The sequence below is a fragment of the Penaeus monodon genome, chromosome 13 (genome assembly GCF_015228065.2).
Source record: "Penaeus monodon isolate SGIC_2016 chromosome 13, NSTDA_Pmon_1, whole genome shotgun sequence".
Lineage (NCBI taxonomy): Eukaryota > Metazoa > Arthropoda > Malacostraca > Decapoda > Penaeidae > Penaeus > Penaeus monodon.
Genome location: NC_051398.1, coordinates 22922985 through 22950338, shown reverse-complemented (window position 1 = coordinate 22950338; position 27354 = coordinate 22922985). Strand labels below are relative to the sequence as shown.

General features: G+C 39.9%; 1 protein-coding gene across 1 annotated transcript in view; it reads left to right on the top strand.

Annotated features, from left to right (window-relative positions):
• LOC119580192 (myeloid leukemia factor-like) overlaps positions 1-27354 on the top strand; it is a gene marked incomplete at its 3' end in the record, with an annotated part of 60332 nt that overhangs the window by 18622 nt on the left and 14356 nt on the right.

The window sequence follows — 27354 nt, the reverse complement described above, 5'->3', positions numbered from 1 at the left end:
TAGGACAAGGCAGTGAACTTCCATGAAACGTGGTGGGGAGAAATAAAGCTACGGGAAAGTGTGGGCAGCTGCAGGAAATTGGGGAGAACAAGGGAGTCCGTTCGCTGTTAATGACCCTCCATATTACTCAGCCACCTACAAACGCCTCACTCTCAAGGCAACCTTAGATTAGCCTCAAAGGGTGATCCAAGTTTGGCTGGTCCTGATTTGCTGGTCATCTTGTTCTCGCATGCACTGCCCTTTGCGCATCTTTGTGACTGTCGTTCTCTTCTTCCTGGTCCTTGGTATAACTATCCATCCTCAACGGCCACACATCCTTGAGGGTCTTGCACAGGTCCCCCTTTTGACTTGGATTCGTCTAGACTTCCTCTTAGTCCTAATCCAGGTCTAATCGGTGGTGCATCATCCACGTCTTCACAGATCTCGTCCAGGTCTTCTCAGCTGCATGCTCACCAGACATCCATGTAATCTTTGTCTGGATCTACAAGCATCTGGGCAGGAGGCATCCTCTTCAGCATCTCAGGGTAGCTGATCCCGGTTGACGAACCCCTGGAGTTTGACTGGATCTGCAGGTCGTCCAGGCAGGCAGCGCCCATCCACAGCATCCTGGGGAACTGGTACCTGTGCTGGCGAGTTCCTGGTCTTTCGCTGGATCTACAGACATCCTGGCACGCGACACCCTTCCACTACATAATGGGGCGCTTAATACCTGGTCTGACAAACATCTTGGCCCACAGGCTTCTGGCGATATCCAGTGACATCCTTCCTACGCCCCCTAAGGTGACCGTTTCTGCAGCAGGGTCCTCCTTCGGTGCAGTGTTGGTTATCGTTGGTCCAGACTGCTATATATATAGTTGGTGAACCTGATCATACACATAAGGGGCCCACAGATAGTAAGAAAAAAAGAAAGGCAACAGAGAAGAGGGGATGCTAGTGCTACAGTTTACAAAAATTTTGCTGTTTTTGATGTTCGTTTTTACTTTATTTTCATCTTTTTTTCTTTTTTTGTTTACCTTCTAAAAATAAAGAAGAAAATAGGAGGGGGAGACATCAGTTAGTGATCCGCACAGGACCTGGCCTAACAAACCAACTGTCTCTGATAGATATGAGAGTAGAAAAGGGAAACAACAGCAATCTGCAAGGATTTACTTGAACCAATTGTCATTACAAAGAGAAGGAATAAATGTAAAGTAAGAAATAGTACATTATATACAAGTCACTTGTAAAGACTGACAAAATCGCGGGCAAAAGAGATACATCAGAGATCTTTACGCCTGCAACTATGACAGCAAAAAACCCTATTAATAAAAAGGTTTCAGTGACTTCTGTTCTGCATGGATGGACGAGTGAGTGAGTGAGTGAGCGACAGCAAGCATGAATGAGAGTGAAAGTGAGTGAACTCACACAGAAAATGTATCACAAACATGATGTTTAAATGTTCAATTAACAATATCGAGATAAATTAGCAATGCTATTAATACAAAATTATTTCTTTTCTCGGGGTCAAAATTCTGAACTGACGAGGTACCCATGCCCTAGCTATGCATGACATCATCGACGGGGGGACTCTATCCCCAAAATAGCATAAATGAAGCAAACTGAGCCAGGATAATCTATAAATAACCTGCTCTCTTCAGTTTGTCACAATCCCTACGGTACTAACTATAAATAAATTGCACGATCACTTGGGATTTACCCAAACCATGCAAGCGATTTCTAGAGGTGAGAAGGGCATGATTAATAAGCGAATAATGATTCTATATTAAACCCTCGTTCTACTTAATCAAGGGACATAACTGTGGGTCATGCCGACTAAAAAGTTGTCAACCGAACAATAACTTTGGTTTTACTTGTACCTACTATCCTAAGTGGGAGCGTAGATCTATTAGGCAATATATGCAACCCCGGTTATTCAGGCATCCCTATGCACTGTGATATGGGGAAGATCCTAACACTATACTCAAGAGAGAAATTAATAAATTACATAACTAATGAACGATATTCATGTTTGACCACATACCCTCATCACATAGTGATGTGATCTAAGTCAAAGAATATGTGAGAACATTTCTATTCGCAAAAGTGACTGCACATACAGCTTAACACACTTATGGAGAAGAAGGAAGGGAAAAGAAATAGAAGGCCCAAAATGACCACCTGCCACCAACGGCTAGACTCTTTTTATGGAAAAGTACAACACAGTAAAGGAACACACAGATGATGTTTTAAGGTTAGCGCTGAACGCAGAGTCACTTTCCTGGCCAACCAGCCCTGGTCACGTCAAGCGCTGGACACAAACTGAGTAAAACGGGGTCATCCTTGGGCACAAACAGGGAGCATCCACCGGACACGTGGCATGGAATATCAGCTGCAGGAGTGTGGGGCAGCTGCAGGAAATGTGGAGGGAGCAAGGTGAGGTCAAAGGTTCCGTCTGTTAACCCCCTTTCCCGACAGGAGGTGTGTCGTAAAATGCCATGGGGATGCCTGGAACTATCTGCCAGTGGCATATACATATACGCCTGGTGTAGGGATGGCCGTGCAATGAGTTTTTTTTGTTACAATTACGGCAAAATTATTTTTGCCATTGAAAATGTGATAAAGTAGTTTTTAACACTTTTTCTCATTTTTCTTATACTATGCATTCATAAAGGTTTCCCGGGCTTCCATGGTTGGGAAAAAAAAAAAAAAATTAAGTTCCCAATAAACTACACGGGCCAGGATTTTATATATATTCACAAAGGATGATGAAAAAACCACGTGAAAAATCCGATATGTTTTTTATAAAAAAAAAAAAAACCCCTTACTTATAAAACACTGAAAAAAAATTATATTTTAAAAGGAAGGATAATAAAACCCTGTGATAATATAACCTTTATCTTATAAAAAACTTGGAAAAAAATGCAAAAAAAAAAAAAAAAAAACAAAACCTGCGGTTTTTAAAACTCCATGTGCTAGGGTGACGATATAAGCCCCCAGCAGCTGGGCCCAGACCACTATGAATACTACCCGTCGGAAAAGGGTTAATGACCCTCCATAGAGAGAAAATATTATGTTATGGTGCAATATTTTAGGACTTTTATCTTGGTCACATGTGGTGACTTAATACAATGAAGATAGATTATGAAGCCTACTAAAAAACTAGGATTATAAACTTATTCAATTTTAATTTTAGATTTAAAAAAAATCTTTAAGAACGTCAAGGATCAAAATGAAATCCACTCACATGGCATCTTCAGTAAAGCATTGATTAAAATTAAAGTCACTAATAGTACAGCTAAAAAAAAAAGATTCATATCAGAAAAAACAAACTTGAAGATGAAGGGGTGCACTCACCACTTGAAACATGGTTGCAGTGTAAAGAAACACCAGACAGTCTTTCACTCTACAAATACAAATGACTCCATAGCACAGTTTGAAACAACTTGACACAATCTAGCTTTCATTCACACCTCACATCAGTATATGAATTCAGTGCCGTTTTGTTGGTCATTGTCGTCGTCGCTGTTACTTTTTGACACAGAGCTTTTAAGGTCACACTTTTTTATTCCTGCCTATTGGTGATTTCTACATTCAGATATTTTAGCATCTAAATTACTACTTATTATATACGTGACACATTTCTTCCAAAATAGAAAATCAGATTTGTTTTTTAAAGATTTGCATCCTTACTCCAAGTCTTAGTTTTCTGACTTCTAATATTTGTCTTCTTGTATAGCCAAGATAGAATATTTGAATATTCAAACAAATCACAAAAAGAGCATTTTTCTATTTTACAAGAGACACAAGCACTAACATGTTCCCTCCTACACACTTCTGGTATTATACAAGTGGAATATAATATAGGTTTGAGAAATCAGCCCTCAATATTTTTTTTTTTTTTTTATTTCCTTCCATTCAATTTGCATAGCCAATATTTTTCTTAAACCTGGGACACATGCCTGAAATAATCATTCATCTGACTCCTTTTGTGTATACAATTTCACACACAAAAGCCTTTTATCTCTGAAGAGAGAGGGGGGTACTTCCTGGCCCCTTTGATTTTGGGGGGGGAACTATGATACCCTTTTTCCAGCTCGGGGGAGAGTGGATTTTTCCCAGGACTTTTTTGATGAGTTGCAGAAAGCAAGCTATCTGCCAGTCCAGGTGGAAATGATGGGGAGAGACCCCTCAGAACCCAGGGCTGAGCAAAAAAACTGTTTTTGGGTTTTTCTTATTCCCAGGTTAGGGGTTCAGCCCTTTTTTGATATGAGCAAGTCTCCCTGGTTTTAGGCATTTTTGGTTTTCCTTAGTCAGCGGAGTTTTTGGCTTGTTCTCCAGAGAACTCATGCACCAATCATTTTTCATCTGATTGGGGTCATGGTGGGACCAGGGGGCTGAATGGCAGTAGTCCCCTGACCTTTGCACAGCTTTTAAAGGGTGGTTCAGTGGCAAAGACTCAAAAACCATTTCACCCATTTATAGCTTTTTCCCTTAGCACCCTGACTGTTTCCTTAAGAGGGCTATTTGAAAGGGTTCTTTCCTTCAAATTTGTTTTCGCACATGTTCCTCGGGGTTTTGATTTCCCTTTGATTTCCCCATTAAAGTACCAGGCATTTTTAAAACTCCTAGCCCATACCCGAGTTTTAGGATAGTCGTGAGGCTGTTTGATTTATGGAATGTAAGTCTGGTTTCAAGAACTTCTGTGGGGGTTCTTTGCCCCTAAGACGGGGGCAAGGCATTCTGAAAGATTCCCAGTTGGCCTTTGTCTGTTTGGTTTTGAATAGCATTGGAAGGCCACATCCATGAGGGTGAACAGTGCCATAAGGTCCGGGTGCCATTAGGGCCTGTTACTACCAAAAAACCATCTCATTTTCCCCAGAGCCGCTTTTCCCAAGGGTGAGTCAAGCCCTAAATGCATTGGTCTTAGCTATTAAGAAGAGGATCTTGGGGAAAGCCCAAGCATAGGCTATGTGATAGCTGCCGCATCAGGTCCCTGCAGAAGCCAGAATGGGGGGGTGTGCATTAAGTCTCCCCCTATGATCACTCGTCTTTTGCGCAGAGAAAAGACCTGGTGAGTCTAAGCTCCTACACCTTGCTGCGAACATTGTACAGATTGTCAGGGCCCCTGGCCAAGTGAATCTCAACAGTGAGAGATTCAACACACTCTCCACAGTAGGATTGGTTTGCAGAGAAGGGTTTGTTCTGCCCAGGATGATCAAGCCTCTTTTGCCGCTGTGCTTGGCACATAAGACTGATCCCCTGAGAAGAAAAGTCTCCTTTTTAAATCTCCTGGAGCTGACAATGTCAATTTCCTTACACACTATTGCGTGGGGATTGCATTTTTTGTTTAAAGCCACAGATTTCCCACTGTAGTAGTTTTAGTTTGTTTTGTCAGTGTTTTTTGGTGATAGTTACATCAGAGACTCTTTATTAAAATTCAGAGTCGTTAATCAAGTTGAAAATCCTTTGGAAGTCCTTGCCCCTAAGGGATTTTTTGTTTTGGGGCTTTTTGGGCGGTCAGGGGCCCAAAGGGGAGGGAAAATTTTGGGTAGCTTGATTTTTTTTATTTTGGCTTTCTCACTCAGGCTTTGTCTGGTCCCTTTTTCTCTTTGCTGCTTCCCGGGTAAGCTCAGCCTGTTCTGGACTGGCTGCACAAATTCGCCGTTTTGGCTCGCGTGTGGCGTGGCCGGGGTTTTGGATGGGGGGGGGAGTCTCATCCGGGGTGAGGGTAAAGTTGCTTTGGGCTCGTTGCTTCCTCCCTTTGGGACTGAAAACAGTCGAGTCCCACTCCCATTATGGCAACCGTGATCCCTTTCTTGCCTCCTCACTAAACAGGGGGTCATATCTTCATCAAAGATATTTATCTTTTGGGGGAGGTTTTTTACATGCTCTTAAACCCTTTTTACCCCTGGGGTTTCTTTTTTTGCATCCTGTAATGGTAGAATGGGGAGCTTTTTCCTTTTAAAGGTGGGGGAAGCCTTTTCTTTTTTGTTCTGCCCCAACTGGGTCCCTGGGAAACAGGAACAAAGTCTGGTTTTTTTTTAATCTCGTGTCATTGTGGTCACCCTTTTGGCAGAGAAAACCCCAGGCCCCAGGGGATGCCTTTTGGCACAGTTGGGAATTTGGCTGTTGTATCCCTTGCCCTTTCCCTTGTCCTTAAGGCCACCTGGGTTTGTGTGCCTGTACAGACACAATTTTGGGTTGGCCTGCAGCTACCGGGTGGCATTTAAACCCCTTTGCCGAGGGGGCAATACGCAATGCCAGGCATGGCGGACCATCTGCCGGGGGCATGTACCCCCGCCATAGTGTATGTATGAACATGCTTGCTTGCTTGAGATTTGCGAAGTTCTGGCTTCGCCCGGGCCTTTCACTTATGGCCCCGGCCTGTATGAACATGCCATGAGGTTTTTTTTTTTACAATCATGGCAAAAGATTATTTTTTCTGCCCTAAAATAGATTAAAGCTTTTTTAACCTTTCTCATTTTTACCAGCAAAAAAAAAAAAAACAAACCGACGATTTCAACTCAGGGCCCAACATGCTTTTTTTACGGACTATAGCCCAAATAATGAAAAACTAAGGAGTTATATAACAAAAAAAATCCTTCGTCGATTTTCAGGAATATGGCAAGTAAGACTTAGAAATAATAAAACTAAAAAATACAACATATGCTCGTGTATTACGAAGAAAAGTAGGGATGCTGGTACTTGGCATGAGGGGTTTGCCATGCTAGGCAACGATATAAGCCCCCGGCAGCAAGGCCCCCGGCCTCTATGAATACTACCCGTCGGAAAAGGGTTAAACCACCAAAGTGGCTCAGGCACATAAGTTCTTAGTTGAAGGTGCCCCAGTTACAAAGATAAAGGTTTAAAATGATTAAAGTCTTTTCAGAGTCCCCAAAGACTTCCCCGGGTTGGGCCTTCCCCTTCGAATTCGGGAAGCTTCCATGACCTGGGGTGTGAGTGATCAGACCCAATCTACGGGGGTAAAAAGCCAAGTACACCATCTTGACTCTCCTAAGTAGATCTGGCAAGAGCACACTTTCCACCCATCTTTAAGCCCCTTTCTTTTTCTGGGGAAATCAGGTGTTTGGTCTTTGGGTACACAACAGCCCGGTCTCGGGCAACCCGACTGACAAACAGTTTTTTTCTCCCCAAAGCTCTCACCAGGGGGTAGGCATTGTAAAACCCTTTAGTTTTGGGGGACCTTAAACTGTGGGGGCCCCAGACTCTTCCTCGTCTGTTTTGGGGCCGGGGTCGTTTTGGACCCCCCTTTTGGGTTGGATTCTGGGCTACAACGTGAGAGCAACAGCTGTTTCAGCTGGTTCAGCTTATGCTCCCATCTCAGTCAGAGAAGACGTCTGAGTGCTCAGAGGTCTCCCTGTTTTAGGTACTGGCCTGGAGAGGCCAACACAAGAGTTCATCTGCTGGACAATCTCATGGACAGACATGTTTTGGGCTGATCGCATTCATTTTGGCGGCAGGTCTGACTTAGTCATCCTACGCTTTGGATTTTCTCTTGCCACCAGAAGCTATATATGGCTTCAAAGTGATTGCCGTGGTCTAGGCCTTGCACAGTTCATTTGTCTTTTTTTGGGGGGGAGGTTGGGGGGGGGGTTGGAGGAATATTTGCCATATAAGGACTTCTTTCGTCCTCTCAATGCCCCCACCCAAAAATAGAGTCCAATAAGGGAAAACTGTAAGTTTGAACTAATGTCTAGCAGGGGTGGTGTGAGTATATATGCAGCCAGTGGCCATTGTCCCCACTACGGGAATGTGGGGCCCAAACAGCGACACTTCTTAGCCCTAGCCTCCGAAGGAGCCCAAACCGGTTAACCCAAACGGCTCCCGTCTTGCGGAAAAAGGGGACCAAAGAGCGTGTTATAGCTGCAGGGGTTCTTTACAGCTCTTCAACCTCCAGGACTCCGCTTCACAGGCACAGGGATGCCGCAGGGCAAACACATCGGTAATATAAACCCCCTGGGAGAGACCAGGGGGGAGCCCTTCCCCCTAAAAGATAGCTTCATTTTTTTAGAACCTTTTCCTTTCCCTTCCTCCCTCTCCAGTGAAACAGCCACTCAAAAGGCTGTTTCACCTCAAAGAGGGAGCTCAGGTCCTGCACCTCTAAGAGGAGGTTCCATGTCAGTCACATTGCTCTTTATTAACGTACTGATTGACAAGGTTATCAAAGCTACAAAACGAACGGTAGCAGGGATGGACGTAGATCAACTACCACTCCCAATAGATGGTAATGTCGCCTTGCGTGATTTACCCATTTAATGTCGGTCGCGAATATACAGATTAAAGACTTGCGATGGGCTCCTCTTTTGGAAGTCCTTGACCAGCTTTTCATGGAAAATCCCCGAGGCTGACTTTTACCAAAACATCATGGGGATCATTGTATTCTGGCTTCCCTACGTGGACATCCTCGCTGTGGTGCCAACTAGGTCAAACCTACAAGATCTCCACCACAGACTGAATGCAGTCCACCCCACCAAACAGGAGGATGGCCCAGTGTTCTCTGTGTACTGAAAACCCACAAATAAAGATGATTTTACACTATTTCTCTGCCCACAAGAAAAGGATGAAGGACATTGGTCATTGGTTTCTTTCTTTAGGCTCTTAGAAACAGCAGTCCGACACAAGCGCGAGATTATGAAGAAAGAAAGAAAGAAAGAAAGAAAGAAAGAAAGAAAGAAAGAAAGAAAGAGGGGATGTTCCACAGACCACAACCTACAGAAAAATCTTCACACAAAATTTAAAAAACTCCTGGGTTTATCTAAAAGCTCCCCTTGAAAAAGGGAAAGGCAAACCCATTGTCTTTAAAAATTTGAGACAATAGACACGAAGACCTAAAGCCAAAAGACAAAATGACGTTTCCCCTAAAGAAAGGCTCAAAAAACCTTTTATCATGAAAACAAAATACATAATGAAAGTAAGGTTTCTGGGTTTTCCAGCACAAACTAAAAAAGAAAATATGTCCCTTTAAAAATCTACTTTGCTACAGCATGGATAAATTTTCCCCCCTACAAAGTGCATGAACTTTTATGGCAATGGCCATGACAAGAGAAGCTGCAAAATGGTGAAAATAACCTTATGCTCAAAATGCTGCTCGCACACCCACACCTACCGTAACTGCAATAAAAAATAAATAAAAAATAAAAAATAAAAATAATAATAATAATAATAATAATAATAAAATAATAATAATAATGATAATATACATTAACTGTGAAGGAGGGTGTCACAAAGCCCGCAACCTGAAGTTCAGCATAGTTCCCCCGGATGGGTCACACCAGGTCCACAGCCATGTCCTCGCTCATTGGACAGCAGGATCCCCTTGTTCCCTGCACACTTACACAGTGCAGGTATACTTAAGCCACAGAAATCCAGACCTAATCAGCTTTTCTGACCTCCAGAAAACCACAAAAAGTACTTGAATAAACTGTTTAAAGGGTTTTTATTCATAGTGGTAAGCTTTTTAAATTAATAATAGATTGAAAAAATGCAACAAATATAAACCCCGCTAAATAAAGTATATTAGATCACATACTAAAGAAATTTCTACAAATATTGAATAATACGTATTGCGGAAAGTAGAATATCACTTAAGGGGTCTGATTCCAGAAGGGTTATGGGGTTCTTGACAGACGGGGGTTCCGCTCGAACTGCCCTCACACTTTAAACAATACAAGCTACAACTAAAGAAAAACCTCTATTTCTTTTTATACATTGTTAGCTAGCAACCTCATTATCTCCCAACATAATCATTGAAGAGCCCCATCACCTCCTAGGCACGCCCCTTTAGCTAAACATTTTTGGACAGGTCAGCTCTTACGGGTACGACCATTTGTTGACCCATGGTCCCGCGGGGCCCTTTGGCTTGTAAAAAGAAGAGAATTTAAACCATACAGGCCTCTCCGATCGCTGTGTTACAGAATATGTGAAATACAAAATAACTGCTGCTGATATGAAGTATGTGGTATACCAGCGGCTACACAGGGTAAAGCATAGGGTAATAGTTGTGGTGGGTTCTTCGAAAGAGGAAAAGGGTGGGGGTGGCCCACTGTCATCTCGAATCTTTTGTTTTTCAGTGCGGGCTTCCCTCCCCCAACAGGGTTTGTGTAGGAGGGTGGCCGGCCAACTCTCGGTATGAGTACCCTAAAACCTTCAGTGCATGGCCACTTTGGAGATCGTGCACTCGTGGCGTTCTCATGGGAAGTGGGTGTGGGCCCGGAACCCAGCCTAGGACCCCGTTATACCGAACAACAGCATGGTTCTTGGCTAACTGGTACTGAAGCCAGTATGCCAGACTGTGCCAAAGGCTTGTAAATCATCAAGTCTTATGTTGCTTTTGTTTTTAAATTTATGTAGTTTGTTATGATGTTAGTGTGTTTGCATCGATTGTGGAGCAAAAGCCGAATTGTGTGAGAGAAGTTATGGGCTTCACATTAGCCCAATTTTTTAGGTCTTGATTTTTTCATAAAATTTGCCTAATGTCTTCAGTAGACTAATAGGGTGGTATCTCTTTGGATCCGTCAGGTCTTTTAGGAATAAGGGCCACTAAAGCAGTCTTAATGGGAGATTGAAAATAACCGGTAGCGAGAGAGGCATTGTAAATGTCAATCAAAGTTTGTATAAGGTTGTCAGGAAGGTGAATAAGAGCGGCGGGTCCAATCTTGGGCCCCTGGGCCATACGGGGAAACCCTCTTTTTTTTTTCTTGTACTTCCTCACACAAGACGGGGCTGTGATTCGCAGTATGTCCACCTGCAAAGAAAAGACTCTGGGTTTTTTTCAACCCTTTCTCTGACTCCAGCATCAATTTCTGAATTCTATGAGGAAAAAGGGGCGGGACGGGGGGGGGAAAAAAACTTTGCCCCATGTTTTTAAAAAATTTTTGATAACACCCAGGGGATCTGAAATTTTTAAATTGTTATGAATGAGTGGGAGGGGGGGGTAGTTACTCCCTTTCAAGTTACAAATTTTTTTCCCAAAATTCCTGTAAATTTGAAAACTATGTTACTTTTACTTTTTAACTAAACTGCCCCAATATTTTGTGGGTCATTATAAAGACTATCGATGTTTCTTCTTTAGAAAGATAAGCCCCAGGGTTTTAAATCTGTTTAAAATTTTCTAGTGAACGACTTCGAATACAGTTCAGGGACTTTTTGCCCTTTCAGAGGTGGGGATTCTCAGCACAGTTAAGGCGAGGAGGCGAAGATGTTTTTCCATGCCATCATTTTTTGGGGAAGGGGAGCCCTTCAAGATTAAACTGAAAATTTTGATCTTTTAATTTGGATTTAAATGACTTTCAGTCAGCTTGTTTTTACCAGAAAGATTGTCTTTCTTTGTTTAGTATTGGTGATGAGGAGATTTTAATATGAGGGTTTTTGGGCAAACCCAAAATCAGACCGGGGTTGTAGGGTTTTAGACAAGAGCTCCCTGTTCCCAAAAACAAGATCAGGGTGGCCCTTTTCCTCTGGGTGTGTATGAGGTGAAGAAGTCAGGTCCTTCTGGAGTCTTTTGGTTTCAAAAATAGAAAAGAGCTGCCTAGGTGCTTTGGGAAACCCTGTGGTGTAGTGTCATTGGGTGCGTTATATTTGGAAAGAAGAGGGGATTTTTGAAATAATTTTGTGTTGAAGTCAGCAAGAGGCTGTTTGCCATGAAGTCAGGGTGGCTGAATGAGAGGGTGAGGAACTTGTTGGTAATGGTGGATTTTATGAGGATACAGGACCCCAATTCAATCCGTCCCTTGATTGCCTGGATGTGTAACCATGGTGCATGATAGCCATTGGTAATGGATACAGAATTCAGTAGGACCACATCAGGCCCTTTTTTGTTCTAAAACCCCATAACAATTTTAAGAATTGAAAAAATGCCCTTTTAAAATTGCTTAAACGATCTTTAATGCCCTCAGATAGACCCATTTTACCTGGGTTTATCTTCAGTGGCATTACCTGACCCCGGTATCGGTTCCATGATCGAGCCTCAATGAACAGTTCCTCGAGGTCAAGTAGAGAGTCCTGCGAGCACGACACAGGGCGGTAGCCCTGGGAATCAGCGGCCCAATTTCCCAAAATTCCTGCTGTCCCAAGCCCCCCCTAAAAGGGGTGCACAGGAACTGCTCCCCCCAAAGGGAGGGGGAGCTTTTCCTCGGTTCTGAACGTTAGACTTGATCTTGGAGTGCCCCTTTTGTAAGGAAGGTGTCATCCAAACGAGACGAGCAGACTGGGGAACCTTTTGTCTTCTTTGGGAGTTTGTTTGGTGGTGATTGTTTGCTTTTTGTGCAGGTTTTCGTAGTTTTAAAGTGCTTGTGCAGTTTCTTTTTGTTTTTCTTTGGGGTGGGGGTTTGGAAAAAAACGAGGTTTTTTGTAAGGACAATGAGGCTCTGATTTAGTGGTTTCCCTCATTTGATGTGGTTCTGATTTGGTTTTTCAGGAATGTATACCCATAAATTCGAAGATCCCCTTGGGCAACAATTCTATATATATATATATATATATATAATATATAATATAAAATATTAATTATTTTTAAAAATTTTAATATAAATGATATAATAAAATTTTTTTACATAATAATATATTTTTAATATGTTTTTATGTAAATTTAAATAATTAATATATATATAATAATATGATAAATAAATTAATTTATATATATATATATGATAATATTATAACAATATAATAATAACAAAAATAAAAATACATACATAAACATAATACATAATATAATTAAACATAAATAATACATATATAATAATATATACATATATAAAAAAGTACATTATATAATATATATTTATATTATATATAAAAATTAGAAAACCCATAATATAATATATAAATATTTAATATATTACATTATATTATATATATAATAAAAATGATAATATTTAAAAATTATACAATTAAAATTAATCACATATAAAATATATATAACAATATATAATAAATATAAATATATAATTATATACATATATAGTATATACTTATATAATATATATCATATTTTAAAATATATATACATTTAACTAAATAAATATATTAATTATCATATATGAAAATTTTATACTTTAATACAAATATACATATATAAATAATGTAATACAACTTTATATATACATATATATAAAATTATAGTATATAGTGTTAATGTGTTGTGGGGGTGTTGGGGTGTGTGTGTGGGTGTGTGTGGTTGGGTGTGTTTGTTTGTGTGTGTGTGTGGTGTGTGTGTGTAAATTTATATATATAATATATAATAAAATTATTTATATATTTTATATAATAAATATATAAATAAATATATAATAATAAAATTATATAAATACAATAATATAAATATATATTCATATAACATAACTAAAATAATTAAATTAATATTATAAAAATACAATACATATAAAAAAAATATCATTACAAATAATACAAACATTTTATACATAACATATATATATACAAAATATATATATATGATTATATATATACAACAAAAAATAAATAATTAACAATATATAATAACACAATTATATACAATATTAACAATATATATATTACACACATATTATATACATATATATATACAATAAATATATACCACATTATAATACTTATATATACAATTTTAATTATACACACAATATATATACAATTATATACAATAATATAAAAACCCCTATATATAATATATAAATATAATATATTATATATATATTTGGTTTATTAAATATTTTTAAATATACATATATATTAATTTTTTATATTATTATATATAATACAAAAACATATATATATATATATTAAATATAATATATATATTATATATGGTAAATAATTTTTGTATATATATATGTATTATATTGTTTTATATATATATTTGTATATTTTAAGTATATATATGTGTTATATATTATATCTTAATTTTAATATGTATATTTATAATATGTTATGTATATATTATTTAAGTATAGTATATAGATATAAAAATTATTATTTTTATATTATTATATTTTTTTTAATATATTATTATATATATTTATATTTTTAATATAATATTATAATTAATATAAATATATATAATATAAAATTTAAACACCAAAACCACACACCCCACACACACACACACCACACACACAACCCCCACACCACACCACACACACACACAAAAACACCACATATATCCATATTACATATACATTTGTATAATATGATAAAAAGTATGATTAATTATGTATAATTGTATAATTGTATTATGTATATATTACAATTGTTATTTTAATATATGTAATATATAATTTTGTATATTATTATATATATGTATAATTTTATATAAGTATAATCATATATATGTAATTATTAATATAGTAATTTATTTTTATTATGTTTTAAAATTATTTTATATATGTGTATATATATTATATATATGATAATTTATAAAAAATAAAATATATAATGTATAATTAATATTATTATATATATTTATATATGTAAAATATTATTATATGTGTATCTTTTTATATATTAACATATATTATATTTTATTATATGTACTTTTTTATATATGTATTAATTATTATTTTGTATTATTTATGTATATAATATATGTTGTTATTTTATTGTATGTATATAATTATTATTTGTTATATTTATATTGTATATATATTTACAATTATATATTATTATATATTTTTTTTCTTTATATATATATATTTATAAATATTTATTTTATTATTAAATTCCCTTACTTAATTTATAATAATATATAATATTTTATGTCATTTATTATATTTATTATATTTATATTTATATATATTATATTATAATATAAAACAATACATATAATATATATATGTACATAATATATTATATACTATATAATATATATATATTATATAAAATATATATATATATATAATATATATTATATATTATATATATAATATAGAATTGGTCCAGAGGAGATCTTCGAAGTTGATGAGCTATACATTCCTGAATACACCAAATCAGAAACCACATCAAATGAGGTGACAACCACTAACTCAGAGCCTCATTGCTCCTTACAAATACACCTCGTTTTGCAACCACCACCACAATAAAAAAACAAAAAAAAAACTCCCACAAGACTTAACACTACGAAAAACACTGAACACAAATGCAAACAGATCTCACCACCAAACAAGCATGCCAAAGAAGACAAAAAGGATTCCCCAGTTCTGCATCGTCATTGTTTGGATGACCCCTTCCTTGACAAGAGTAGCAGCTCCAAGATCAACGTCTAAAGTCGTTCCAGAAGCCGGGGAAGACCCCTCCCCCTTTGGAGGAGCAGTTCCTGTGCCCCCTTCTAGGGGGCGCGGGGGACGCACGGAAGTATGGGAAATTTGGGTCCGCTGTTTCCCCAGGCTACCCCCCTTTTGGGTCGTGCTCGCAGGACTCTACTTGCCCTCAGGAATGTTCTTTGAGGTTTTTTTCATGGGAACCGTCCCGGGGGCAGGTAATGCCATAAAGAAAAAACCCAGGTAAAATGGGTCAACGTGAGGGCATGCAAATGACGTTCAAGCAGATGTAAGGTCTTTTTTTTCAATTCTTAAATTTTTTAGGCTTTTAGAAAAAAGAAGCTTGATGTGGCCCTACTGAATTCTGATCCTTTCCCAAGGGTTCATGCCCATGGTTCAACCAGGAAATAAAGGGGGATTAAATTTGGGGGCCCTGTACCCTCATAAAACCCCCATTCCCAAACAATTTCCCTCACCCTCTCATTCAGCCACCCTGACTTCATGGCAAACAGCCTCTTGCTGACTTCAACATTTTTAAATTATAAAAACCCTCCCGTTTCTTTGCCGAGATATCAACGCTCCCCACATGAATACAAAAGCTTTCCCAAATGCACACGGTAGGCAGCTCTTTTCTTTTTTTAAAACCCAAAAGACTCCAGAAGGACCTAAAACTTCCCTCAACACCCCAAAGGGGAAAAGGGCCCCCGATCTTGTTTTTGGGAACGGGGGCAGCTTGTCTAAAACACACTAAAACCCCGGGTCTGAATGTTGGTCAGCCCACTACCCTCATAATTAAAATCTCCTCATCCCCAAATACTAAACAAAGAAAGACAATCTTTCTGGTAAAAACAAGCTGACTGAAAGTCATTTAAATCCAAATTAAAAGATCAAAATTTTCATTTTTTTAAGGGGCTCCGTTCCCAAAAAATAGAGGACACGGGAAATTTAATTTCGCCCCATCCCCTTAACTGGCGAGCATCATCCCCAGCCGTCTGAAAGGACAAAACGTCTCCTGAACTGTATTCGAAGTCGTTTCACTAGAAATTTAAGCAAAAAAACCATGGGATTTATCTTTTCAAGAAGACAGACACGATAGTCTTGATAATGACCGCCCCCCCCAAAAATTGGGGGAAGGTTTATTTTAAAAAGTGAAGTAAATAGTTTGCAATTCACAGGAATTTTGGCAAAGAATTTTGAAATTTTGAAGGTAGAACTACCCCCTTCTCCCCCCTCTTTCATAAAAATGTAAAGTTTCAGACCCCTGGATTTTAAAAAAAATTTTTGAAAACACGGGTCAAAGTTTTTTCCCCCTCCCCTCGTCGCCCCGACTCTAAAATTTAAAGAAATTGATAGCGGGAGTCAAGGAAAGGTTAAAAACAAACCCAGGTCTTTTTCTGTCGGCTAGGTGGACAATACCTGCAAACTCACACCCCGATCTTGGTGAGGAAACAAGAAAAAAAAAGAGTTTTCTGTAGGCTCCAGGTCCTACAGTTTGGACCCCCGTCTTTTTCCCCTTCCTGACAACCCTTATACAAACTTTGATTGACATTTACAATGCCTCTCTCGCTACCGGTTATTTTCAATCTCCCATTAAGACTGCTTTAGTGGCCCTTATTCCTAAAAGACCTGACGGATCCAAAGAGATACCACCCTATTAGTCTACTGAAGACATTAGGCAAATTTTATGAAAAAATCATAGACACTAAAATAATGTGGACTAATGTGAAGCCCATAACTTCTCTCACACAATTCGGCTTTTGCTCGCATCAATCGATGCAAGACACACTCAACATCTAAAAACACAAAATTTAACACAAAGAGCAACGACTAAAGACGTTGATGATGTTGAGCAAGCCTTTGGCACAGTCTGGCATACTGGCTTCAGTACCAGTTAGCCAAGAACCATGCTGTTGTTCGGTATAACGGGGTCCTAGGCTGGGTTCCGGGCCCACACCCACTTCCCATGAGAACGCCACGAGTGCACGATCTCCAAAGTGGCCATGCACTGAAGGTTTTAGGGTACTCATACCGAGAGTTGGCCGGCCACCCTCCTACACAACCGTGTGTGGCGGAGGGGAAGCCTGCACTGAACACAAAAGATTCGAGATGACAGTGGGCCACCCCCACCCTTTTCCTCTTTCGAAGAACCCACCACAACTATTACCCTATGCTTTACCCTGTGTAGCCGCTGGTATACCACATACTTCATATCAGCAGCAGTTATTTTGTATTTCACATATTCTGAACACGCGATGGAGGGGCCCTGTATGGTTTAAATTCATTTCTGTGTTACAACGCCAAAAAGGGCCCTCGGCGAGTCCCGAGGGTCAAAAATGGTCTTATCAGCCGTAAAGCTGACCTTCCAAAAATTTTTATGCTAAGGGCGTCCCATAGGAGGTGAGGGCGGCTTTCATATGATATGTTGGGAGATAATAGGTTGCTAGCTAACTAATTATAAACATTAAGTAGAGTTTTATTGATGTTGTAGTTTGTATATTTTTTAAAGTGTGAGGGCATTTCGAGGGGAAAACCTCCGTGCGTCAGAACCCATAACATTCGGGAATCAGACCGTTAAGTGTTTTCTGACTTCCTGAAATAGTAATGTATTAATTTTTGTAGAATTTTCTTTAGTATGTGATCTAATATACATTTTATTTAGCGGCTTTATATATTGTGTGCATTTTACAATCTATGTTTTAATAAAAAGCTGACACTACGAAAAAAACCTTTAAGCGGTTTTTCAATGCTACTGTTGTTGTGGTTGTCTGGAGGATCAGGAAATGCTGATCTCAGGTCTGGATTCTGTGGCTTAAGTAACCGCACTGTGAAAAGTGGCAGGGAACAAGGGATTGCTGCCAATGAGCGAGGACATGGCTGTGGACCTGGTGTGACCCATCCGGGGGAACTATGCTGAACTTCAGGTTGCGGGGCTTTGCTGCTACACCCTCCTTCACAGTTAATGTATTATTATCATTATTATTATTATTGTTATTATTTTTATTATTATTATTATTATTATTATTTTTTTTATTTTTATTTTTTTTATTTTTATTTTTTTTTATTTTTTATTTCAGTTACTGTGGGTGTGGGTGTGCGAGCAGCTTTTGAGCATAAGGTTATTTTCACCATTTTGCAGCTTCTCTTGTCATGGCCATTGCCATAAAAGTTCATGCACTTTGTAGTGCGGTGAACCTTACTAGTCCATGTCATGTAGCAATGTAGAGTTTATAAAGGCACATATTTTCTTTATTAGTTTGGCTGCTGAGTATTCCGAGAACCTTACTTTCATTATGTATTTTGTTACATGATAACTGTGTTTTGAGCCTTGCTGTTAGGGGCAGCTGTCATGATTTCTGTCTTATGGCTTCAGGGTCTTCTGTGTCTACTTGTCTCAAGTTTTTTAAAGACAATGGTTAGCCTTACCCTCTTTTCAAGGGGGAGCCTTGAGATGAAGCCCAGAGAGTTTAATTTTGTGTGAAGATTTTTCTGTAGGTTGTGGTCTGTGGAACATCCCCTCTTTCTTTCTTTCTTTCTTTCTTTCTTTCTTTCTTTCTTTCTTTCTTTCTTCATATCTCGCGCTTGTGTCGATGCTGTTTAAACCCAAAGAAAAAAACCAATGCCAATGCCCTTTTTCACTTTTCTTGTGGGCAGAGAAATAGTGTATGAAATCATCTTTATTTGTGGGTTTTCAGTACACAGAGAACACTGGGCCATCCTCCTGTTTGGTGGGGTGGACTGCATTCAGTCTGTGGTGGAGATCTTGTAGGTTTGACCTAGTTGGCACCACAGCGAGGATGTCCACGTAGGGAAGCCAGAATACAATGATCCCCATGATGTTTTGGTAAAAGTCAGCCTCGGGGATTTTCCATGAAAAGCTGGTCAAGGACTTCCAAAAGAGGAGCCCATCGCAAGTCCTTGAATCTGCTCATATTCGCGACTCGACATTCAAATGGGCTGAACTCTACGCAGAGGCAGACATTACCATCTATTGGCAGTGGTATTTTGTTACGTCCACCCCCCGGGTTTTTTTGTAGTTTTGATAACCTGTCAATCAGACGTTAATAAGAGCAATGGATGACGGGGAACCTCCTTAGGGTGCGGACCTGAGCTCCCTCTTTGAGGTAAAACAGCCTTGAGGGCTTTTTTCACTGGAGAGGGGGGAAAGGGAAAGGAAAAGGGTTCTAAATAATAAGTTATTTTGTAGGGGAAGGGCACCCCCTCTGGTTTTCCCCCCAGGGTTCATATGTCCCAAATGTGTTTGCCATGCGTGGCATCCCTGTGCACTGTAAAACGGGTCCTGGAGGTGAAGATGCTGTAAATGAGTACCCCCCTGCAGCAGTAACAGCCTTTGGCCCCTTATTCCCAGAAAAAGGTAGCTCGTTCGGGTTTAAACCGGTTTGGGGCTCCTCAGGGGGGCTAGGGAAAGCAATTTTGTCGCTGTTGGCACTCACACTGGTCCCGTGAGTGGCGGGACAATGGCCACTGGCTGCATATATACTCACACCACCCCTGCTAGACATTAGTTCAAACTTACAGTTTTCCCTTATTGGACTCTATTTTTGGGTGGGGGCATTGAGAGGACGAAAGAAGTCCTTATATGGCAAATATTCCCCCAACCCCCCCCCAACCTCCCCCCCAAAAAAGACAAATGAACTGTGCAAGGCCTAGACCACGGCAATCACTTTGAAGCCATATATAGCTTCTGGTGGCAAGAGAAAATCCAAAGCGTAGGATGACTAAGTCAGACCTGCCGCCAAAATGAATGCGATCAGCCCAAAACATGTCTGTCCATGAGATTGTCCAGCAGATGAACTCTTGTGTTGGCCTCTCCAGGCCAGTACCTAAAACGGGAGACCTCTGAGCACTCAGACGTCTTCTCTGACTGAGATGGGAGCATAAGCTGAACCAGCTGAAACAGCTGTTGCTCTCACGATTGTAGCCCAGAATCCAAGCCGAAAGGGCGGTCCAAAACGACCCAGGCCAGAGACAGACTGAGGAAGAGTCTGGACCTCACAGTTGAAGGCTCCCTCAAAACCTGAAGGCTTTGACAATGCCTACCACCTGGTGAGAGCTTTGGAGAGAAAAATCTGTTTGTCAGTCTGGGTTGCCAGAGACCAGGGCATGATTAGGTCCCCAAAAGACAAGCTACCTGAATTTCCTGAAAAACAAAGGGGTTTAAAGGGGGAGGGGTGGAAAGTGTTCTTTGCCATGAATCCGGGAGTTAGGAGAGTAAATTTGGTCTATTTGGGTTTTGACCCTTTGATGTGGATTGACACATCACCCCCAAGGTCAGGAAAGCTTCCCAAGTCGAAGGGGAAAGGGGCCCAACCGGGCAAGTCTTGGTACCTGAAAAGGGGTTAATCAAAAAACCTTGATCTTTGTAACTGGGGCACCTTCAACTAAGAACTTATGTGCCTGAGCTTTTTGGGGTTTTTTAAACCCCTTTTCCGAGGGGTATATTATAGAGGCCGGGGCCTGCTGCCGGGGGCTTATATCGTTGCCCTAGCATGCGAAACCCACTCATGCAAGTCCAAATCCCATACTGTTTCTTGAAATACTACAGCATATGTTGTTTTTTTTCAGTTTTCATTATTTTTCTAAAGTCTCTACTTGCCATATTTCCTAAAAAACGAGACGAAGGATATTTTTTTGTATATATACCCTATTTTGATCATTTTTGGGTCTATAGCCCCGTAAAAAAAAAGCAGGGTTGGGGCATCGGATTTGAAATCGTGGGTTTGTTGTTTTTTTTTTTGATGGTAAAAATAGAAAGTGTTAAAACTGATTTAACCCTTTTTTCAGTGGCAGAAAAATAATCTTTGCCATGATTGAAAAAAAAAAAAACCTCAGGGCATTTATACAGGCGGGGCCAAAGGAAAGGCCCGGGCGAAGCCGAATTTCGCAAATCTAAGCAAGCAAGCTTTTCATACATAACTAGGGCATTTTTGTACGCCCCGGGATGGTCCACCCATGCATGGATGTGGTATATGCCCCCCGTCGGCAAGGGTTAAGGCCACCAGGCTGCTGCAAGGAAGCCCAAATGTGGTGTCTGTAGCAAGGCAACAACACCGGGTGGGCCTTAAGGCCCCAAAAGGGAAAGGAAAAAGGGGATACAACACCCAAAGCCCAACTGTGCCAAGAGGCATCACGCCTGGACCTGGTTTGCTCGCCAAAAAGAGGGACTCAAAATGACACGGTTTAAAAAAAGAAACCCGGGGATTTTTTCCTGTTCCCAGGCACCCATGGTGGGGACAGAACAAAAGAGAAAAGGCTTCCCTACCTTATAAGAGGAAGAAAGCTCCTCCATTCTAACCATTACAGGAGTGCAAAAAGAGAACCACAGGAGTAAAGGTTCAAAGAGCACTGTAAAAGCTCCCCAAGAGAGATATAAATTTTGATGAAGTTGATCTCCTTTTGAGTGAGGAGGCAGAAAAGGGTAGCAGGGTTTTGCCATAATGGCAGTGACTAAACTGTTGCGTCCTGAAAGGGGGAAGCTGAACAGAGCCAAAAAAATTTCCCCCCTCACCCAGGTGGACCCCCCTCCCACTAAAACCCGGGGCCCAGCCTCCAGGCAACCCAAAACGTAAATTTTGGTGCACCCAGTCCAGAACGGGCTGAGTTTCCCAGGTAAAGTCAGCAAAGAGAAAAGGCACACAGACAAAGCCTGAAGTGAGAAAAGCCAAACAAACAAAAGTCAGAGCTACCAAAGGTTCCCCACTCCCCATTGGCCCCATCCCTTTACAAACACCCCAAAAAACGATGAAACCCTTAGGCAGAAGGACTTCACAATGGGATTGTCAGACTCTGATAAAAACAGCTTGAAATTTGAAAAAAAGACGCTCTGAGTAACTATCACCAAATAACCATGACACCCAATCAAATCATACTACAGTGGAACATCTGGGCTTTAATACAAAAAATGCAATCCTCCACGCAATAGTGTGATCAAGGAACATTGACATTGTCATGCTCCAGGAGATATTAACAGAGGAGATTTTGCTTCTCAGGGTATCATGTCTTCATGCTGCCAAGCACAGCTGGCAAAAGGGGCTTGATCATCCTGGTCAGAACAATCCCTTGCTCTGCAATAGCCAATGCACCGTACTGTGGAGAGTGTGTTGAATCTCTCACTGTTGAGATTCACTTGGCCAGGGGCCCTGACAATCTGTACAATGTTAAGCTAGCAAGCTGTGGGAGTTTACATCACCAGGCTTGCTACTGCCCAAAAGACTGAGGATCATGGGGGGAGATTTCAATGCAACAACCCCATTCTGGCTTTCTGCGGGCCCCCTGTGCGCGGGTATCACATACAAATTGCTTGAGACTTTCCCCAGATCGCTTTTTTAAATAGCAAAGAGCCAATGCATTTTGGGGTTTGACTTCCCCTTTGGAAACGGGCTCTGGTGGAGAGAATGAGATGGTGTGTTGGTAGTAACAGTGCCATAATGGTCACCAGTGACCATTATGGCAACGTTATCCCCCTCATGGAGTGGCCACCCCAAATGCTATTAGCAAATCCAAACAGAAAAGGCCCAAAATGGCAATCTTTCAGAATGCCTTTTGGCCCCCTGTCTTAGGGGAAATAAAACCCCCCACAGAATTTCTTAAAAGCCAGACTTTCATTGCAAAAATCAAGCAGCCTCACAGACTATACCAAAAACCCGGGCTATGGTCAAAGGGTTTTTATAAAGATCCGGTATTTTAAAGGGTGAAATCAAGGGAAGTCAACCACAGAGTGAACATGTGCGAAAAAAATTCTGAAGGAAAAAACCCCTTGCAACTTAGCCCTCTTAAGGAACAGTCGGGGATGCTAAGGAAAAGCTAAAAATGGCTGAAAGGGTGTTGAGCCTTTTGACCATAAACCCACCTTACAGAGCTGTGGAAATGGTCAGGTGAGTAAACCATTCAGCCCTGGTGCACACCCATGACCCTAAATCAGATGAAATGTTTTGGTGCATAGTTCTGGGAGAAAAAGCGCAAAGTCTGCCTGCGCAAAAGGACAAACCAAAGAAGCCTAAAACCAGGCAGACTTGCTCATATCAGAGAAAGGGCAGCTGAACCCAATAACACTGGGAACTAAGAAAAACCTATATAAACAGTTCTTGCTCAGCCCTGGGTTCTGATGGGATCTCATACCCCATCATTTCCCACCTAGGACTGGCAGATGAGCTTGCATTTCTGCAACTCATCAAAAGTCCGGGAAACACCCTCCCCCAGAGCGGAAAGGTATCATAGTTCCCATCCCAAAATCAAAGGAGCCAGGGAAGTACAACCCCATCTCTCTCTTCAGAGAGAAAAGGCTTTTGTGTGTGAAATTGTATACACAAAAAAAAAAAAACGAAAATGAAAATCTGCATTGGGAAAAGGAGTCAGATGAATGATTATTTCAGGCATGTGTCCCAGGTTTAAGAAAAATATTGGCTATGCAAATTGAATGGAAGGAAATAAAAAAAAAAAAAAAATATTGAGGGCTGATTTCTCAAACCTATATTATATTCCACTTGTATAATACCAGAAGTGTGTAGGAGGGAACATGTTAGTGCTTGTGTCTCTTGTAAAATAGAAAAATGCTCTTTTTGTGATTTGTTTGAATATTCAAATATTCTATCTTGGCTATACAAGAAGACAAATATTAGAAGTCAGAAAACTAAGACTTGGAGTAAGGATGAAAATCTTTAAAAAAACAAACTGTTTTTTCTATTTGGAAGAAAGGTCACGAAATAATAATGTTTTTTAGATGCTAAAATTTGAATTAAAATCCCCAATAGGGGGGGAAAAAAAAAAAGTTTTGACCTTTAAAAGCTCTGGTAAAAAGAAAGCGAGACGACAATGCCCAAAAAACGGCACTAATTCATATATGAGTGGGTTGAATAAAGCTAGATTGTGTAAGTTTTTTCAACTGTGTATGGATTTCATTTTTATTTGTAGAGTGAAAGACTGTCTGGTTTTTTTCTTTACCGAAACCCATGTTCAATGGGAGGACCCTTACTTCGTTTTTTTTTTCGATAGAATTTTTTTTTTTTCTGTCTATTAGTGATTTTAAATTTTTAACAATCTTTACTGAAGGCATGGAGGGGATTTCTTTTGATCCTGACTTTCAAAAAGTTTTTTTTTAAAAATCTAAAATTAAAATTGAATAAGTTTATAATCCTAGTTTTTAGTAGGCTTCATAATCTATCTTCATTGTATTAAGTCACCACATGTGACCAAGATAAAAGTCCTAAAATATTGCACCATAACATAATATTTTCTCTCTATGGAGGGTCATTAACCCTTTTCCGACGGGTAGTATTCATAGTGGTCTGGGCCCAGCTGCTGGGGGCTTATATCGTCACCCTAGCACATGGAGTTGAAACCGTAGGTTTTGTTGTATTTTTTTTTTTTTTTGCATTTTTTTTCCAAGTTATTTTATAAGATAACAGGTTTATATTATCACAGGTTTATATTATCACTTCCTTATAGATATAATTTTATGTTCAGTGATTTTATAAGTAAGTGATTTTTTTTTTTTTTACTAAAATACATATCGGTATTTTTCACGTGGTTTTACATCATCACTTCGTGAATACTATATAATATCTCTGGCCAGTGTAGTTGATTAGGAACTTAATTTTTTTTACGCTAACCATGGAAGCCCGGGAAGCCTTTATGAATGCATAGTATAAGAAAAATGAGAAAAAGTGTTAAAAACTACTTTATCACATTTTCAATGGCAAAAAAATAACATTTTGCCGTAATTGTAACAAAAAAAACTCATTGCACGGCCATACATACACCATGGCGTATATGTATATGCCACTGGCAGATAGTCCAGGCATGCCATGGCATGTACGTACACACCTCCTGTCGGGAAAGGGGGTTAACAGACGGAACCGGTGACCTCACCTTGCTCCCTCCACATTTCCTGCAGCTGCCCCACACTTCCTGCAGCTGATATTCCATGCCACGTGTCCGGTGGATGCTCCCTGTTTGTGCCCAAGGATGACACAGTTTTACTCAGTTTGTGTCCAGCGCTTGACGTGACCAGGGCTGGTTGGCCAGGCAAGTGACTCTGCGTTCAGCGCTAACCTTCAAACATCATCTTGTGTGTTCCTTTACTGTGTTGTACTCTTCCATAATAAAGAGTCTAGCCGTTGGTGGCAGGGTGGTCATTTTGGGCCTCTCTATTTCTTTTCCCTTCCTTCTTCTCCCATAAGTGTGTTAAGCTGTATGTGCAGTCACTCTTGCGAATAGCATGTTCTCACACTATTCTTTTGACTTAGATCACATCACTATGTGATGAGGGTATGTGGTCAAACATGAATATCGTTCATTAGTTATGTAATTTATTAATTTCTCTCTTGAGTATAGTGTTAGGATCTTCCCCATATCACAGTGCATAGGGATGCCTGATATAACCTGGGGTTGCATATATTGCCTAATAGATCTACGCTCCGACGTTAGGATAGTAGGTACAAGTAAAACCAAAGTTATTTGTTCGGTTGACAACTTTTGAGTCGGCATGACCCACAGTTATGTCCATTGATTAAGTAGAACGAGGGTTTAATATAGAATCATTATTCGCTTATTAATCATGCCCTTCTCACCCTCTAGAAATCGCTTGCATGGTTTGGGTAAATCCCAAGTGATCGTGCAATTTATGATAGTTAGATACCGTAGGGATTGTGACAAACTGAAGAGAGCAGGTTATTTATAGATTATCCTGGCTCAGTTTGCTTCATTGTATGCTATTTTGGGCATAGAGTCCCCCTGTCGATGATGTCATGCATAGCTAGACATGGGTACCTCGTCAGTTCAGAATTTCTGACCCCGAGAAAAGAAATAATTTTGTATTAATAGCATTGCTAATTTATCTCGATATTGTTATATTGAACATTAATCATCATGTTTGTGATACATTTTCTGTGTGAGTTCACTCACTTTCACTCTCATTCATGCTTGCTGTCGCTCACTCACTCACTCACTCGTCCATCCATGCAGAACAGAAGTCACTGAAACCTTTTCATTAATAGGGTTTGTTGCTGTCATAGTTGCAGGCGTAAAGATCTCTGATGTATCTCTTTTGCCCGCGATTTTGTCAGTCTTTACAAGTGACTTGTATATAATGTACTATTTCTTACTTTACATTTATTCCTTCTCTTTGTAATGACAATTGGTTCAAGTAAATCCTTGCAGATTGCTGTTGTTTCCCTTATCTACTCTCATATCTATCAGAGACAGTTGGTAGTTCAGGCCAGGTCTGTGCGGATCACTACTGATGTCTCCCCCTCCTATTTTTCTTCTTTATTTTGAGAAGGTAAAACAAAAAATGAAAAAAAGATGAAAATAAAGTAAAAATGAACATCAAAAACAGCAAATTTATGTAAACTGTAGCACCTAGCATCCCCTCTTCTCTGTTGCCTTTCTTTTTCTCTTACTATCTTGGCCCTTATGTGTATGATCTGGTTCCCCAACTATATATATAGCAGTCTGACCAACGATATCCGACATGGCACCGAAGGAGGACCCTGCTGCAGAAACGGTCACCTTAGGGTGCTGTAGGAAGGATGTCACTGGATGATCGCCAGAAGCCTGTGGACCAAGATGTTTGTCAGACCAGGTATTAAGCCGCCCCATTATGTAGTGGAAGGGTGTCGCGTGCCAGGATGTCTGTAGATCCAGCGAAAGACCAGGAACTCGCCAGCACAGGTACCAGTTGCCCCAGGATGCTGTGGATGGGCGCTGCTTGCCTGGACACCTGTAGATCCAGTCAAACTCCAGGGGTTCGTCAACACAGGTATCAGCTACCCTGAGATGCTGAAGAGGATGCCTCCTGCCCAGATGCTTGTAGATCCAGACAAAGATTACATGGATGTCTGGATGAGCATGCAGCTGAGAAGGACCTGGACGAGATCTGTGAAGACGTGGATGAGTGCACCACCGAGTTAGACCTGGATTAGGACTATGAGGAAGTCTAGATGAATCCGAAGTCAAGGAGGACCTGTGCAAGACCCTCAAGGATGTGTGGCCGTTGAGGATGGATAGATTATACCAAGGACCAGGAAGAAGAGAACGACAGTCACAAAGATGCGCAAGGACAGTGCATGCGAGAACAAGATGACCA